A 15,499-nucleotide genomic window follows, 5' to 3' on the forward strand; every position below is an offset into this window, starting at 1 on the left:
TGACAAAAGACTTGCGCACGCTCTCCCGTGCATCTCAGTGGGAACAGGCAGGTGAGGCGGCATTCAGGTGTGCTTAGCACTTACCTGTAACCTGATACACAAGCACCGTCCCTTTGCTCCCGGCCTTTTTTCTCGCTTGAAAGAGCGTCGGCTACCCGAACAGTTCCAGTCTGCTAGGTAGACAGCCCATCAATGGTCGATTTCGGGTGGAGTGGGCTGTGGGGAGAGGGGGGACACAAAAGTAATTTGTGAAAGAAGAAAGAAAATAATGTCAGTAACATTAAGTTCTGTACTTTAAATAAATGAAGTGAGAGCTGTGAGTTATCTCAATTGATGATAGTTGGATGTCACGTGACTTCAATAGATGAGGGTAGATGATTAGCGTTCCACGTTCTGAACGTTCTGATGTCAGGGTTCTCTGACGTAGTTCTCAAGGGACTCAACGTCTCTGACGTAGTTCTCAAGGGACTTAACGCAAGGTCGCTGTGAGTTGTCGCGCCTTGACGGGGGACTCGGGTGACAGTGAACTCGTCTGTCTGGCGGACCTACAGCCACTGCGCCGTGAGGACGACGGGAAGGATCGATCACGCATGCGTGGTGCGGGGTCTTTGTGCCTACAGAAGCGTGCACACACGAGGAACGCCGACGTGTGTTGTCATTGTGTAGTTGTTTGGTCGCTGTAATGAGTCTGACGGCCAATCTCTGGACTGGACAAAGAATTAAGGAGGAAGACGGAATTGGAATCATCGACCTCCGAGGTTCACCAACAGCGTACACGTCCGCCCTCCCGCTTGCTCAAATACAAGCAGGCATGCATAAACAGTATGTGTGTGTGCGTGTGTGTACATCTGTGTTTGTGAAAATAAGTGTGTGTCTGCGTGGACAGTGGTTAATTTATTTGTTATGTAAGTCGATTACAGGGGAGGCAATTATCCTGGTGGTTAGTGATTCCTCTTAGTAACTGACCGGTTCTAAGGTCATCCGGTCCTTTGTCGAACTCCTCCTGTCCACTCAGTCGATATTTCTCCCATTTAAAATAGGCTTTCTAGAAAGTAAAAAAAAAAAGTGTAGTTAATTACTATAAAAAAAAGTATGAATTGATGTCATTATTTTATACAAAATACCAAAATTTACTTAGGGGACACCCGGGTTTGAACCGGGGACCTCTCGATCTGCAGTCGAATGCTCTACCACTGAACTATATCCCCTTGCTGATTGAGTGGCTTCATTTAAATTTCTTATCAGCAACCTATGCAGGACTATGCTAGTATTAATTTTTTAATTTCTAGATATCCATGACCTTATCTTTTACTGATTTTAACAAAGACGACCTTAGTAAGTACTACTCGGGTTTCGGTGCTTGCGTAAGAGCGCGCGCGAATGTACCTGTGTGTGTTTTCTTCATCTATGCTTGTGTGCTCGCGCGGGAGGGCACACGTGGCTGAAAATGAAAGATTCTCAAAAATGTTACTTTGAAATTAATGATCGTGTTTTTGACTCTGGACCTCCACCGATGTGGTAAAGACTGCATGTATAGGCTGCGTGCCACTTGGTCACGTGCTCACTTCAGTTCCCCCCAATCCACTCACCCCTCGCCTCTGTAGCTGCATGACACAAGCAATTATTGTACATCCCACGAGTCCTACGCATGCAGTCAGTTCCATAATCGATCCATAATAACAAGATATGAGACTATACCACGTGTCCACATTCAGAAGTACAGGGAACTCTGTCGGGTGTCTTCGCGCTGAATGAGATTGTCCTCTCATTACAGGATTGAAAAGATGTCTCAGATTGCAGATGATGATGATGATAATGAGCATGATGATGATGATGATGGCTCACTGCATGTTCGCGCGTCCGATTAGCTCTTTCCACGCCCTGAGCGCGGAAGTATAAAGAATTGAGTTGAATCAGTCACAAAGATTGGGGTGGTTAGGCCCAGTCTCCTCCCAGTCCCCCCTGTCTTTGCTTATGTCCAATGCAACGTTCGCGTGATAAACTGACATTAAACTTGACTGCCATGGAAACACGCACGTGTGTAGCCAGTAAAACATTAACTGTTAATTAAGAGTTATACTTTCTCTCTCTCCTATAGCCAGACTCCAAGATCACAACCCGTTCACTCATTTTTTTAAAACTCTGTAACTCAATTTTTTGTTGTTCTTCACTCTCTCTTGTTCGCTATCTCTCTAGCTACTCTGTTTCACTCTCCCATGCACCCCACCACATTCGTTCTGGCTCTTTATATTACTTTCATTATTTCTCTCTTATCATGTTCTCATTATTCTCTCGTTTAAATCTTTCTCTCGCACACACATTCTTCCTCTTTCGCATTCATTCTTTTTCGTTATCTCGCTGACTCATTTTCTTTCTCCTCTCTCTGTGTTTCTTTTCCATTGTCTCTCACTCGTTCGCGTGCAGAAAAGAAGACTAAGTAGAGGTAATCAGGGTAAGTTAACCGACATTAAATTAGTTCAGTGTCTTCTGGGTACAAACAGAATCACAATTTGCATTTTCATATTCCAGAGGGGTGCGGTGGGCGGGACAGACAGACTGACGACTGAAACTAAAGACATCTGTTTCGCTCGTGGAAAAATAATCAGCCTATTGTTACCCTGTACATACTCAGTGCATGCACGAGTACAGACACATTCTCCTTTTTTTTTTTTTCTTCGCAATGCACACTTTTTCTCTCCTTCTCTCTCTCTCACACACAACAGACACAAGAAGCAGTTATTTTCGCTTTAGGTTGACGAGGGAAACAGGTGTCCCTTGACGGCTGCTCTAGAAGTTTAAGGTTTAATGTGTATGCCGGATGTCGAGAAGCAAACTTTTACTTATAAATTACGTCCCCTTAGTGCACGAGGTCATGGCGTCTGGGCGTTTGTGTTATAATTACAAAAATACCTCCATAGCTCACGTGCAGAAGGTCTGACGGTCAGGGTGGGGGAGCTGGGGGCGAGACGAGGGCGATGGAAATTCAACGTGGGGTGTGCACTCCCGGCGATATAAACACACGTGGCAAGGTGTACACACTCCACAAAGTGTACACACGTGGCAAGGTGTGCAATCAACAGGGGGGAGGGTGTGTTTATATTTTACGACCTGCCGGCAACTAAAGATATATCATAGTAAAGCTGCCGGTACTGTAAACAGCGTGCCCGAGACGAGATGTGAACCGAGGGACACCCAGTCCTCACTGTATTGGTATCAGGCGCCACCATCGGACCACCTTGTACACACATGGCAAGGTGTACATCTTAGACAAACTGTATACAAACTTACGCGGAAGAGTAAGAGAGAGAGAGAACTCGACGAGTAAATTTTTTGGCGAAGCCTGGAGTGAGGTGCAAGCTGTTGTACCTTTTACAGACATGTCGCACTACTTTATTTTAGATACTACAAAGAAAAATCAGGACAAAACTAAATTTGTTGAGGAATAACAAAACATAACACGAGGCTTGTGAAACAATCTTACGTTACCACAAACACTCAACGCAGAATCCATTCAACCAAATCACGTGCGAATGGCAGTTATTTCAAAGGAAATGATTGAGAGTCGCGTCCCTTGACTAACAGGCTGGGGATTCGGTTCTCCACGATTTTGTTTCTGCGTTGTGTCCGGTTTGTATGAAAGTGTTGGATCTTTGTGTTTACATGTGCTTCTGCTAAGTTTGCCACCCTTTACTGTTTTGCAACTGTGTTGCACTTAACGTTCGTTTGAAGTGAGAACTGATTGAGTCTGTTGGCTGGATTCCATTCCGGCGCCGTGCTTCCCTCGTTGTTGTAGTAAATAAACTGAAGTGACGATCACCTGTTGCTAACCTAATATGCTAACATTTCTTCCTATTCTCAGTGTATATATTACAGTCTCAATCTTCTCCTGATGTCATTAACCCTTGATTTCTGGAGCCGTAATCTGCAGTGATAACCCTTTACTGACGGAACGCAGCGAGTCTTTGCATTGTTCTTCGTTCAACATCTTTGTGTCTTCTTATTTTCGTGGATCCTGTTCAGCGCAATGAACTTGCCTTTTGGCTGAGATGTTGCGTTGTAACAACAACAACAACAACAACAACAATAATAAAACTTGAAGGAATGGCAGGGAATGTAACTCGAGAGGAAAGCATATGATAAAGAAAGAAATGTGACTAGTGTACGAAGAATTGGTAATAACTAGAACGGAGAAAAAAGGGCAAAGGTCATGATTCAGTACTTCAATCATCAGTAGACGACGAATGGAAGAGATCGTGCACACCTGGAGGAAGACAGCTGGGTAGCCCCCTCCCCACTTCCCACCTCCCCCAATGCTCACCTGCTTGATGAATTGGCCGAGTGCGATCGGGTCAGGCGAGGTCACGACTTGTGGAAACCATCATGGGGTGCGAGCGCACGAGACTTGCTGTTTTCAAGCTGTCGAACTGGAGAAGGGGGTGGCATGGAGTGGGGTGGGAAGAGCACTGAGGGCTCAGCAGCTTATCTGAGAGTAAAATGTCTATTTAACCTTTCTTTTTCTTTTACTTTATTAACCGAATCTACCTTACACAGTAACACTTCTCTAAAACCTATAAACAAGACTTAATTAATTAAGTGAACTCTGGCTGTGGACACGTGGACAATGTCAATCAGTCTTTAATTGTGGGAGACTTCGCCGTGAAGCTATCACATGACAATGTGCATTCGCTGAAAGTATCAGTCTGTATTGCTAGGTTATTCACATCAATTTCTCTGTAATGTGGACCAAATGGCTATTTATAATGCTTATTACAAAAACAACAACAACGACAACAGCCAAGGTCAGCCTACACCGAACTCCAGTCACGTGAATCGATTGGCCACAAGTCCATGTCGAGGGCAGCGAACCACAAACGCAACTTGGCGTTGAAGCCTGCCTGCGTTGGGTAGAAACGATATATAACGGTGCAATCCGATAGGAAAACGTTTCTTAATATTTATTTTTCGTTTTTCTGTTTTATTCCTCATTGTTCATTCTTTCCCCCTTTTTTATTCTTCTCCTCTCTCTCTTTGAACGAAGATTTGGTCAACAAAAATGTTTTATTTCATGTCATTATTGTAAGATCTGAGAATGTTGCATTCCTTTCTGTTGGGGACAATTACCTGGGGTAGGGGGTGGGTTGGCAATTAATTGGCCGCGTATCGCACCCGACTCCAAATATTCACACGTAAAGTGATAGCCTTTGTCATGCATTTAGCCGTTTAGTGACGATGGACAGATTGAACAATGAACACATACAGGGAGAGAAAGAGAGAAACCAAAAATAATGAACAAGAAAAGACATCAAATTATATATTCTGTGCTCTTTCTACTAATCAAATCGCAGACACAACAGCAACATTATACATGCACGCAAAGAAGGCATAACTTATGCACACACACACACATATTAATTTAACATCAGCACTAATTGCATACAGAAAAGTCAAACTCAACCTCCTCCCACTGGAGCTAATGTCCGATTGCACTCTGCAAGTTCAAAGTGCAAAAACAAAAAAAAAAAAAACAAACAAAAACTCTAGGGTGAAATCAGAGACGAAACATTTTAATCTTACTTTTCAGGATTGTGCCAATAATACCATGCGACAATAGTCGGTGATGTGATTGAAAATTAGCTTCACATGGAGAAAGAAAACACGACGAAGTGATGCTAAACACAAAATAGAAAAGTGTTCTCTGTTTGTGAAAACAGTCTGAATGCCAAAGTGTTCTGTTTCGTCCATGTTTTGCGGAGAATGGCAGTTGGCTCTGTTGTCTTTGGCCTGACCACCGAGTGTCCGACATGTGACACCCGAGTCCACAGACCGCTTCAATGCAATTCTTAGTCCCTTTAAAAATACCGCTTAGGCTGCGAGGTTTATGATGGATGGGTAGAATGTCGGGTGCCTGGTGTTAACTTGTACATTGCTACCTCAGCATTCGACCGCAATCCGGTCTGGAAGCATTCCCTCCCTTACAAAAAATTTAAATTAATTATTTCCAGTTCCTCGCAAAAGTTAACTACTTTAATTTATTCATTGAATTTTCAAGTACAGCATCTGTTTAAAATAGGGTTTGTCTTAAAAATGCTTCATTAAGTCAACCTTCAGAACTCACACACACACACACACACGGAAAGTCTGTGGAGCAAGAAGACTTTCAGAAACACAAATTTTAAAGGAACAGTAAATAGGAAAACATGGTTTGAATGAGCGACCTTTCAAAAAAAATACTCAACCACTGAGCTTTATCTTCAGCTAAATATGAACAACGATGTGATAGCAAGGACTGTTTAATTTTTAAAAATTTACTATGGCAGAGAAAAAAAGATCAAAAGACAGCGAAATCCCTAATTATCCAGGGTTCTAATCGCAGGCAAGTAGACTTATAATCTGGGGATTAGACCGAGTGTTCCTATCCCACCACTACAGAAACTTGGGAAAAACACAACTTGGCGCCTACTTGAAAGATACTCGGGCATTCGTGGCCTTATCGGCACCCCGTTATCTGACAGCTCTCCCACCCCCTCCCAGTGCCCGCTCATTTCACATGGAAAACAAAAAGCACTGATAGCAGCTGTTTGGAGAATTGATTCTGACAGTGGAGGTCAGTGGTCGCAGGAGAAACGTGCATGCGTCCTCTTCCTCTCTGTGTCCATCGCTCTCTCATCTGTCTTTTTGCCATGCGGGTGCGTTTGTCTGTGTGCGTATATCCGTTCTTCTGATTAAGAGTCAGAGATGAAGTACGAATGTCCATACGAGTATATGTGTGTCCATGCACTTGCATGTGCTTATGTGCGTGGTTGCTTGTCTGCCTGTCTGTGTGTGGTGGTGGTGGTGGTGGTTGAGAGAGTGTATGAAAATTCCAAGAATTAATGTAAATTAGCAAGGTGAGAATTATGCTCTCAAAACTACAACAGTTAAAATGAATCTTATAAGCAAGGAATTTTATTGTATAAAAGAAAGTTTGTAGAAGAGAAATTTTTTATATACTTTATTGATATTCTTTTCAATATTTTTTCATCATTAACCACCTTCGAGAGAACTGGCAACACAACTCAAGGCCAGTGAATGAGAATGCGATCATAATTTCACGACAGCTATAATAAGAGCGCAGGTTTTCACAACACATCCATTTTTTTTTTCTTCCTGTTTTCGGGTGAGTCAGTGGGAAGTAGTTCCAGGATTACGCTTTATGGTCTTCGATGACCGTTGATAACGGCGAGAACGACTTGCTCAAACATTCAAGACCACGTCTGCAAGTCACTCCAGGCTTATCGATTGTTTTTACGACCTGGCCAATCAAAGAGACTGCTGTGATCATGTGGTGTGATGAATTGGATTTTGTTCAGGTGGCAATGTCGACTAGCGACGCCGTTTGTATTCCAGGCTTTCAGAAACAGGAAGGAACAAAGTTTTTTTTTTTTTTACTATTTTCTTTGCCACATTGCCACCTCGAATAGTCTCCACTGGAAGATGGAAGTTGTTGTTGTTGCTCGTGCACTGTGCAATATCCCACCTGGCACCTGAGGTAGAGGCTGACGTCACGGCACTATATTTAGACCAACAGAGCTTTTTCCAGAAAATTCATTAAAATGCCTCTCGTGGCTGGTCATATAAATATGACGGTGGTATAAAAATGTCTAACGAAGCACAATATAATTTTTCAATGTGTTGGTTAAAAAGACTCTTAACACCTGCTAGGCGCCAAAAATATTTGTTGCTAAGGGGTACATGGAGTATCACCAGGGTGTGTATAGGTGGACTGCTGTCTGCCGAGACCAACGCATAGCCTCCGTTGTTAGCCTCGGCAAGACTAGACAATGAATGTGACTAAAGTTTTGTATACACCAGCCTCAGTTTAGTAGTTAACCGGAAAAAATGGTTTGAAAGCAGTCCGTTATACAAGTTCATGGTATCACGTGGTATCTATTTTGAGTGCTGTCAAAATGGAGACTTCCTCAGTTGACTCAGGTAGATGTAGTGGCAACCTTATTCTATCTGTAGCATTTATTGTAAAAGTGGCGATGACAGCAAACAAAGTGAGTTTGAAGGATTGGTATTGACCTTCTGAACTGTTTGTGTTCAAAGTTAGAAGAAGGTCGGGGAGGGGTACCAGGAGGCGCCGTGGTTTAGTGCCAGGTAATGTCAGCCATACCATTCCTCGTGAGTGTCTCCTTTCACTTCCCCAAGTGCGCAGTCGTCAAAACATCGGCATTATGGATGTGGGGATCATGCCATACAGTTTTGGAAACTGGTGTGGCATGCCAAATGGTATGAATTGGATTCAACTTTTAATTTCTTTCACGAAAGACTGCGAAACATGGTGACCTACGTGAAAAGATCCCGACCTGTGTATAAGCAATGATTGTAAGTAAGACTATTCTGTAATCCGAAATTTTGATTCAGTCCTTTTCTTTTCGTTATTGCAGGGTCTCATAAAGTTTATTCTTATCTTTTAATCTCAAGAAAGTGTCGAAGGGGATATAGCTCAGTGGTAGAGCATTCGACTGCAGATCGAGAGGTCCCCGGTTCAAACCCGGGTGTCCCCTATTTTTAAAATAAGAAAAAAAAATATATGAGTTAGATATCATTGCTTTTGAGAAACACAACCACACAATTTTGATCTCAGCACTTCACTTGCCTGTCTCCATTACTTCGTTATGTCAGAATTAATTTGTTTCATTTGATATATATTTTTTAAGAGTAGCATAATAGTTACATCTGCAGACTGCAGTGGTCTCATTGTTGTTAATGAACTTGACCTACGTGAACTCAGAAAACTTCATCAGAAATATATTTTGGCTTTGTATAAGCCCCCTTCCTAAGCACCCACCCAAACTCAATCTCTTGGCGATTTGCGGGAGTTCCTCTTAAAAGCTACAGTCAGAGAGAAAGAGAGATGGAAAAAAAGAAAAAAAAACCTCGGTCGCAAGTCAGTGAAGAGAAAGAGAACGTGTGGGAATCGCATCAGTCGTGGACCACGCACAGCACACGCGTTTACACACACAAACAATCTAGCCCTGCGCGCGCAAATTAGCGCTATCTGGGAATCAATCCGATTCGCGTTTTGCTACGTTTGAGAATTCCGCCTGAATGCCTCCTTGGCAAGCCAGCGCTCGGTGACTTACTGCAGGAGGGGCGGTTAGCGGTTTTCTTTCATGCTCAGATGATTCACGGGGGCGAGGCAGGTAGAGTTCATTAGCAGAAGCTGGGATCACTACGTTTGTAATTAAACAGCCTGCCCTCTGGTGGAAGCGGTCTTACCATCACGGGACATAACTCCACGTGTGTCTGCCACTGCCACACATAACGGAGCGCTTTGTCGAACTCAAAGTTATCTAATTATCTGCTCGTGGAACGTTTCTGCTAAGAAGTAATACACAGTCTTAGGAATTATTTATCGGCTGCTCATCTGCCATTGCGAATTTTGCGAATTTGATGCGTTAATTATTTGCTGGAAATATGGTTTTGCACTTTGCTTGGTCTGTAATCCTAAAGCTACAAACGCTGGTGTAAAACTTTTCTTTAGGTTAATTCATTTATTTTTTTCACCTCTGAATCGCTGGTGTGCATGGTGCTGATCAATGAGCCCTGTTATATAATAATAATAATAATAATAATGATAATAATAATATGATATAATAATGATGATGATAATGTTTGTTTATAGAACTCCCTTCGTCACCAACGAAGGGGCCTCAAACACGAAGTCGCACGGACACAAAATTCAGAAGACATCAAATGTCTTACAAATTCAAATCATAACATTCTCTCTCTCTCTCTCTTTTATCTGCTGCAGGTCACATGTTCCAAGTTCAGTATTCGCCATCTTTCGCCATTTTTTTTAATGTTTCCCGCGGCCTCCTTTCCCTTGATGTCTAAGTGGTGCCATCCCTGCGAGAGAACTCGAGGGAGAGAAGGAGCAAAAGCATTTTGTATTCATGACCTGGACTCCTCCATCGGCTTAAAGATCGCAACATGATATTTTTTCATTAAATCATTTTTCCCAGAAAAGGGCTTTAACGAGTTCTCTCTGTACGTAATGAGTAGAAACATAAAAGGCTTCTCGTTGGAAGTTTTTTTTTTTTTTTTGAAAATAAGCAATTCATGTTTGAAGCATTTATTTCCATACAAATATGCTCGCCCTGAATATACTATCCTTCTCGCGTGTCATGAGACATAAAGTTTAGTTTACGTTTCCTCATCAGTGAAAGCCAAGAATTATATCACCATAAATAAGAAAAATCCTTTTAGTTTGTAGCCAGTGTTGAGTAAAACCTGGGCTACGATCCAGAAATAGACGATAACTAAAAAAATAGTTTATAGGTGTTACGGACGAAATAGCCCCTACTGCGGTACCCGTGCATGGGAAGCTTAAGACTATATTTACACTTGTACCCGTTTGACAGAAAGAAAGGCATACCTGACTGTACCTTGCAGGACTTGTTTACTTCCACTCAAGAAAAGTCTTCGAGACTTATCAGTCGCTGTCTTATCCAGTATTCTTGAGGGCTGATAAGAATAGGTCTAGCAGGAGAAACGAATGAATAAATAAATAACCACCCCAGTACTAAGTATATGCTCCTACCTATGTGTGTGTACATATAGGAACGATCAGCTCTTACTTACTTATATATTCTTATGTATGTATACACATGTATATATATACCTCTTATTTTTGCCACATGAGATCTGTCCCACCAAAATAGCTAGAAGGAGACATAACGAAAAGCACTTAACTAAGATCCAGTTACACGCACATGAGACTTAACGAAGATCCACTTAAACGCACATGCGACTTAACCAAGAATACTTAACTAAATCCATTTACATAACACTTTTGGAGAGAGACTTATCACCTCACACGTGCTGTTAGAAGGCAATTACAGCATGCAAGATAGAGGAATGTTCAGACAGGTCTTGAGACAAATGTAGGCTGACATTAAACATGAATACCTGTCCTCAAGCCCGCCCAAAGTGCTTTGGCATACTATAATTGGTAGTAATGATGGTGACAAGCAATTTTTAATAATAATAACAACAACAATGTGAACTTATAACGTGCGGCATCACTACAAAGATAAATCGCGCTCTCGGCGCAGACCTAGTAATGATAAATGTAAGATAACACTGATGAGGAGCGAAAGGTTTTGAGCAGGAGACAAGATGTCAGTAAAGTAGTAGATGGGAGCCTTCAAAGAATACATGGCATAGAGTTGAGAGCTTGTAGTCTATTATAGCTTTCACTGGTAGCCAACGAAGAGAGTGAAGTGGTGTGACATGTTCCCATTTGCGAGGAGTAGAGTTCTGGACTTTCTGAAGCTTGTGGATGAGTACTGTGTACAGTCAGCAAGAAGAGAGTTGCAGTAGTCTAGTTTAGACAGAACAAATGAGCAGATGAGACTGCTAGCCTAGCACTGAAATTTAAAATATTCAAAAACATTAATTTAACAATACCAAATATGAGCTTCCTTCATTTATCAAGAACTATAAAAACGAGGTATGGTAAATTAATAAATAAAGTAAATTCGAAGCCGAAGAAACAATACTGGAACTGGTAACAAAAACTTCTTTGAGCTTTACCCAGTCATTATAAAAAAGTGTGCACCTTACTAGGTCTTTAAGAAAAAAAAAGGAATTTTCTTATCCTCTGTCCTCCGCCATAATCTATGCAATGCACTACAGGCAATCACAACCTACTCCTTTTTTTAACATCAACTACACGCTTCGGGTCGTAAACAGTTTTCTCGAAGATCATTTCGTCTGCTCTGACTCCTTCCAAAGATAACCGGTTACCCCAACTCATGAAATCAGGAAAACGACATTAGGCATGTAATTTGTTACTTTATTTAGGGGGAAAAGTTATTTAGGAATAACTTAATTTTTGAGAGTTACTAGGAAATGCTTCCATCTTTCCGAAAAGAAAACCAGTTGGGGGAGGCTGCATCAAAAGCTTTTTTTTTTTAATTCTTGTTACACTCGTGTCCGAATATGTGAGCCAAGTAGGACGAAGGAAGCCGATGATTTAATGGAAGAAGGAGAAAGAGAAACACCAGTGCTTTTGGTTGTTTGACTCTGGGTGATTTTTTTTAAAAATGAAAGATCTGATACATTGACACAGAAGAGGTTGTAAACATAAGTACTTCGTTCCATTGTGCGATCAACAGAAACCTGCTAATCGTGAACTGCTCTTGGAGCGGGTGGGAAGTCGGGGATTGGGGTTTTGGGAGTTAACACAGAAAACATTTTGTGTAAACAAATAATCCCGAAATACTTCAACGCGCAACAAGAAAATGTTGCTTTGAATCTTTTTGAGACTGGCCACTTGAGACAGGCGACTTAAGACTAATGTTATGATCTCACATGCACACAAGCCAACCTAGATGTTTAGACTTTATTCAGAAAAACTGAGGGCTTATCGTCTTAAGACCTCACGTGAAACTAGCTCTTGGAGTGTTTAGCAGGATACAACCGCTAATGGATTAGGAAAATGCACTACGTCCTCTGATGAACACTGGTGTGGTATTCGTCTTCTGGTGAACAGAAGTATGGACAATGTTCTCTGAGTAATGGGAGCATGGACTACGTCTTCTGATGGACAGGAGAATGCATTGCGTCCTCTGATGAACACAGCATGGTCTACATCTTCTGATGAACATGTATGGCTACATCTTTTAATGAACGCACTACGTCCTCTGACGAACAGCAATATAGACTAAGTTCTCTAATGGATAAGAGAAAGGTAGGTAACTTGCACTACTAGGAACTTCACGCACGCAGGCGGCGCCACCCGTCGACAACATCGCATCTGAGCTGAGACTCATTTGCTCGAGCATATGGAGAACATTCTAGGCGTGTCTTCTCTTTATTTTTTTTTTTTCTTTTTTCAGAAATACATTTGTTTCTATTGCATTTTCTCGTCTTTTCGGTTTCTTCTCGTCACCTTGTACCCTTCTACCCTTGACTCTTCCTCTTTCTCTCTATCCTTTATCTGATTTTACTTCATCCTCCTCTTCCTACTCCCGATATCCCTTTCTACCTCCCCCTTCAACTATCGTCTTTCTCTTGATCTTCCTTTTCCCTCATTTCCTCGTCTCCTTGTCTTACTCTTTTCTCTCATTGTTTTCTTTCTCTTTTTGTCTTTTTTTCTGTTCTTTAAAAAATAACTCTTCGTTTTCTCATTATTTTAATCTTCTCCATAACAGGAAGAGGGGAAGAAGGTTCTACAACTTTTCTTCTTTTATGATTTTTTTACTTCATTTTTCTATCCTTTTTATGTTTGTTCCGTTTCCATAACGACAATGAAGATCCACATGTCTCATTTCTTATCAAATTTTCTCCCCATGTTCTTCGTGACAGCTTGATGTCAATGGAGGCTTTGCGGATATTTTTAAGTTATCCTCCGTTAAAAGCCAAGAGCAGGCAGCACTTTTGAAGTGCTGAACCAGACTTTTAAAATCGTGAGGAACAAATTACCTGTTGAGGTCTTTGAGAGAAGGACGAGTGTAATAGGTACCGCCCTCTCCTACGTCACTCAACTGCCTGATGCCAGGGGAGGCTGGAAGTGACGGGAGTGTGACGTAACCTTTTGATCCCCGCACGCACAACGAGAAGACAGACATCAGAATTTTTATTCATTCAGTCCTTGACGGGTATGGAGTAATTCAATTATCCACAATTAACAGTTTACACTTAGAATTTCTTCATATAAAGATTGAATAAATGTACACAACGCTGGAATATAAGTAAATATAGAAGTGGTATACAAGAAAGGATATTGACTATGACAAATGTGTAAGGTCTATACGTGTGCGTGGGTACGTGTGTGTGTGTGTGAAAGGGAGGACTCAATTTTTCATTATCTGTGTGTGTGTCTCTCTCTCTCTCACACACATATATTTTTAACTCACACATACACAGCAGACAGGAGAGCAGCAAGTACAGAGAGGAGTGAAGGAGTTGGTAGGAGAGTGATGTGGGCAAGGGCAGACAACTTCAAGCGCCGGTGCTGACCAGTCCTGATACCTGACCTGACCAGCTCCAGTTTGCCGACGGCTGATCGGTCAAGCTCGTTCACCGGAGCATTGATCACCACGAGAAACTCGGCGAGCTCTCAGCAGAGCAACGACCGAATGTGTGAGGATGAGGATGGATGGATGGATGGGAGGTGGGGAGGATGTGAGGGGTAGGGAGGGTAGGATGTAGGAGAGAAGGCGAAGGGTGATGTTGATGTTCGCTTCATTATTTATACAGCGGCATCTGATAACAGATGCAAACACAGCGCATGTTGTTTTAGTCAGAGCAGAGAAGTAAAAGACGATAATTATTCTGTGTTTTCATCGGCTGCCTCGCGCTTGCATGACTAAGCAGGGAGGCAAAGTGGAAAATAGATTCTTGATATCGAACAAAATACTGAGACGTTTGAGAACCGTGACAATCTCCATCTTGTTCGCACAGTGTGTGTGTGTATGTGTGTGTGCGCGGGCGCGGGTTTGTGCTAGTGTGTTTTTGCGTGCGTTTGTGTGTGTGTGTGCGCGCGCGCGGGTGTAAACATTGATTGATTAGCTTAGCCTACTTGTTAATGCATACCACAATGTTTTGAATGGCTATTTCTGTCTGTCTCTCCTTTTATAAATTATAAACACAGCCACGCGCAAAACAGAAGACTCGTACATCAATAGAGACACACTTACACACATACACGCTCGAACACGCACGTACACTTTGACCTACAGGGTAATTAATCTAATGGTGTTATTGTTGTGCAAGCTGCTGATGTAGGCAACATCAACAAAACAAAACTTTACCCCAAAACAAAACTAAGGAAAAAAAAGTCATTTGGATTCAATTACATACGTGATGCTTTTTTCGTGTACATGTTTATTTGGTTCTATTTTTTGTTTTTCCCCACAGAATTCTTACACATCAGTCATGTCTTTCTTTGGAATAGTTTCAGAAGCCTTGACAGTGTATCTTGTTTTTCTCCACTGAAATCTTTCAGCCATTTCGAAGTCTATCCTTAGACAGAACCTGGGTCTGTCTTCTTACTCTGGTTCAGCCTTATCTTGTGACTTGTGAGTTTGGGAGGTTTGCACGAGCACGCTTGCACGCTTGCAAGCACACACATACCACACATGCACGCACACATACACACATGCACACAAACATAAACAAACCCCAGTAAAACTTGTCATCATAGTTTGATGGAGCGATTTGTAATTCATATTCCTTGAAAACGTGGGCCTGAGCAAGACACGCACACACGAGCGCGCACGCACCAAATATTCATGATTCACATGCACTTGTTAACTTACAACAAGAGAGAGAGGGGCGAGCTGGCGGGATAGATCAAAGAAATACTTGTGAATAGGAGAGCAGTTTTGCAGAAATCTCCAGATGAGTAAATTATTCAGGACAAATCGAGGCTACCTCATGCTGTCATTATTTCTTGATGAACGACTGGAAGGACGCTAGCAGACGGGATTTTTTTTTTCGCTCT

At 42.0% G+C, this 15,499-nt stretch overlaps 2 non-coding genes across 2 annotated transcripts; one reads left to right on the forward strand and one right to left on the reverse strand.

Moving 5' to 3' along the window:
- Positions 1-1,136: 1,136 nt before the first annotated feature.
- On the reverse strand, positions 1,137-1,208 carry Trnac-gca. Its single transcript has one exon. It is a non-coding gene; the product is annotated as a tRNA-Cys (tRNA).
- Positions 1,209-8,477: 7,269 nt separating this feature from the next.
- On the forward strand, positions 8,478-8,549 carry Trnac-gca. Its single transcript has one exon. It is a non-coding gene; the product is annotated as a tRNA-Cys (tRNA).
- The last annotated feature ends 6,950 nt before the right edge of the window (positions 8,550-15,499 follow it).

This window comes from Pomacea canaliculata, linkage group LG12 (genome assembly GCF_003073045.1).
Source record: "Pomacea canaliculata isolate SZHN2017 linkage group LG12, ASM307304v1, whole genome shotgun sequence".
Taxonomy (NCBI): Eukaryota; Metazoa; Mollusca; class Gastropoda; order Architaenioglossa; family Ampullariidae; genus Pomacea; species Pomacea canaliculata.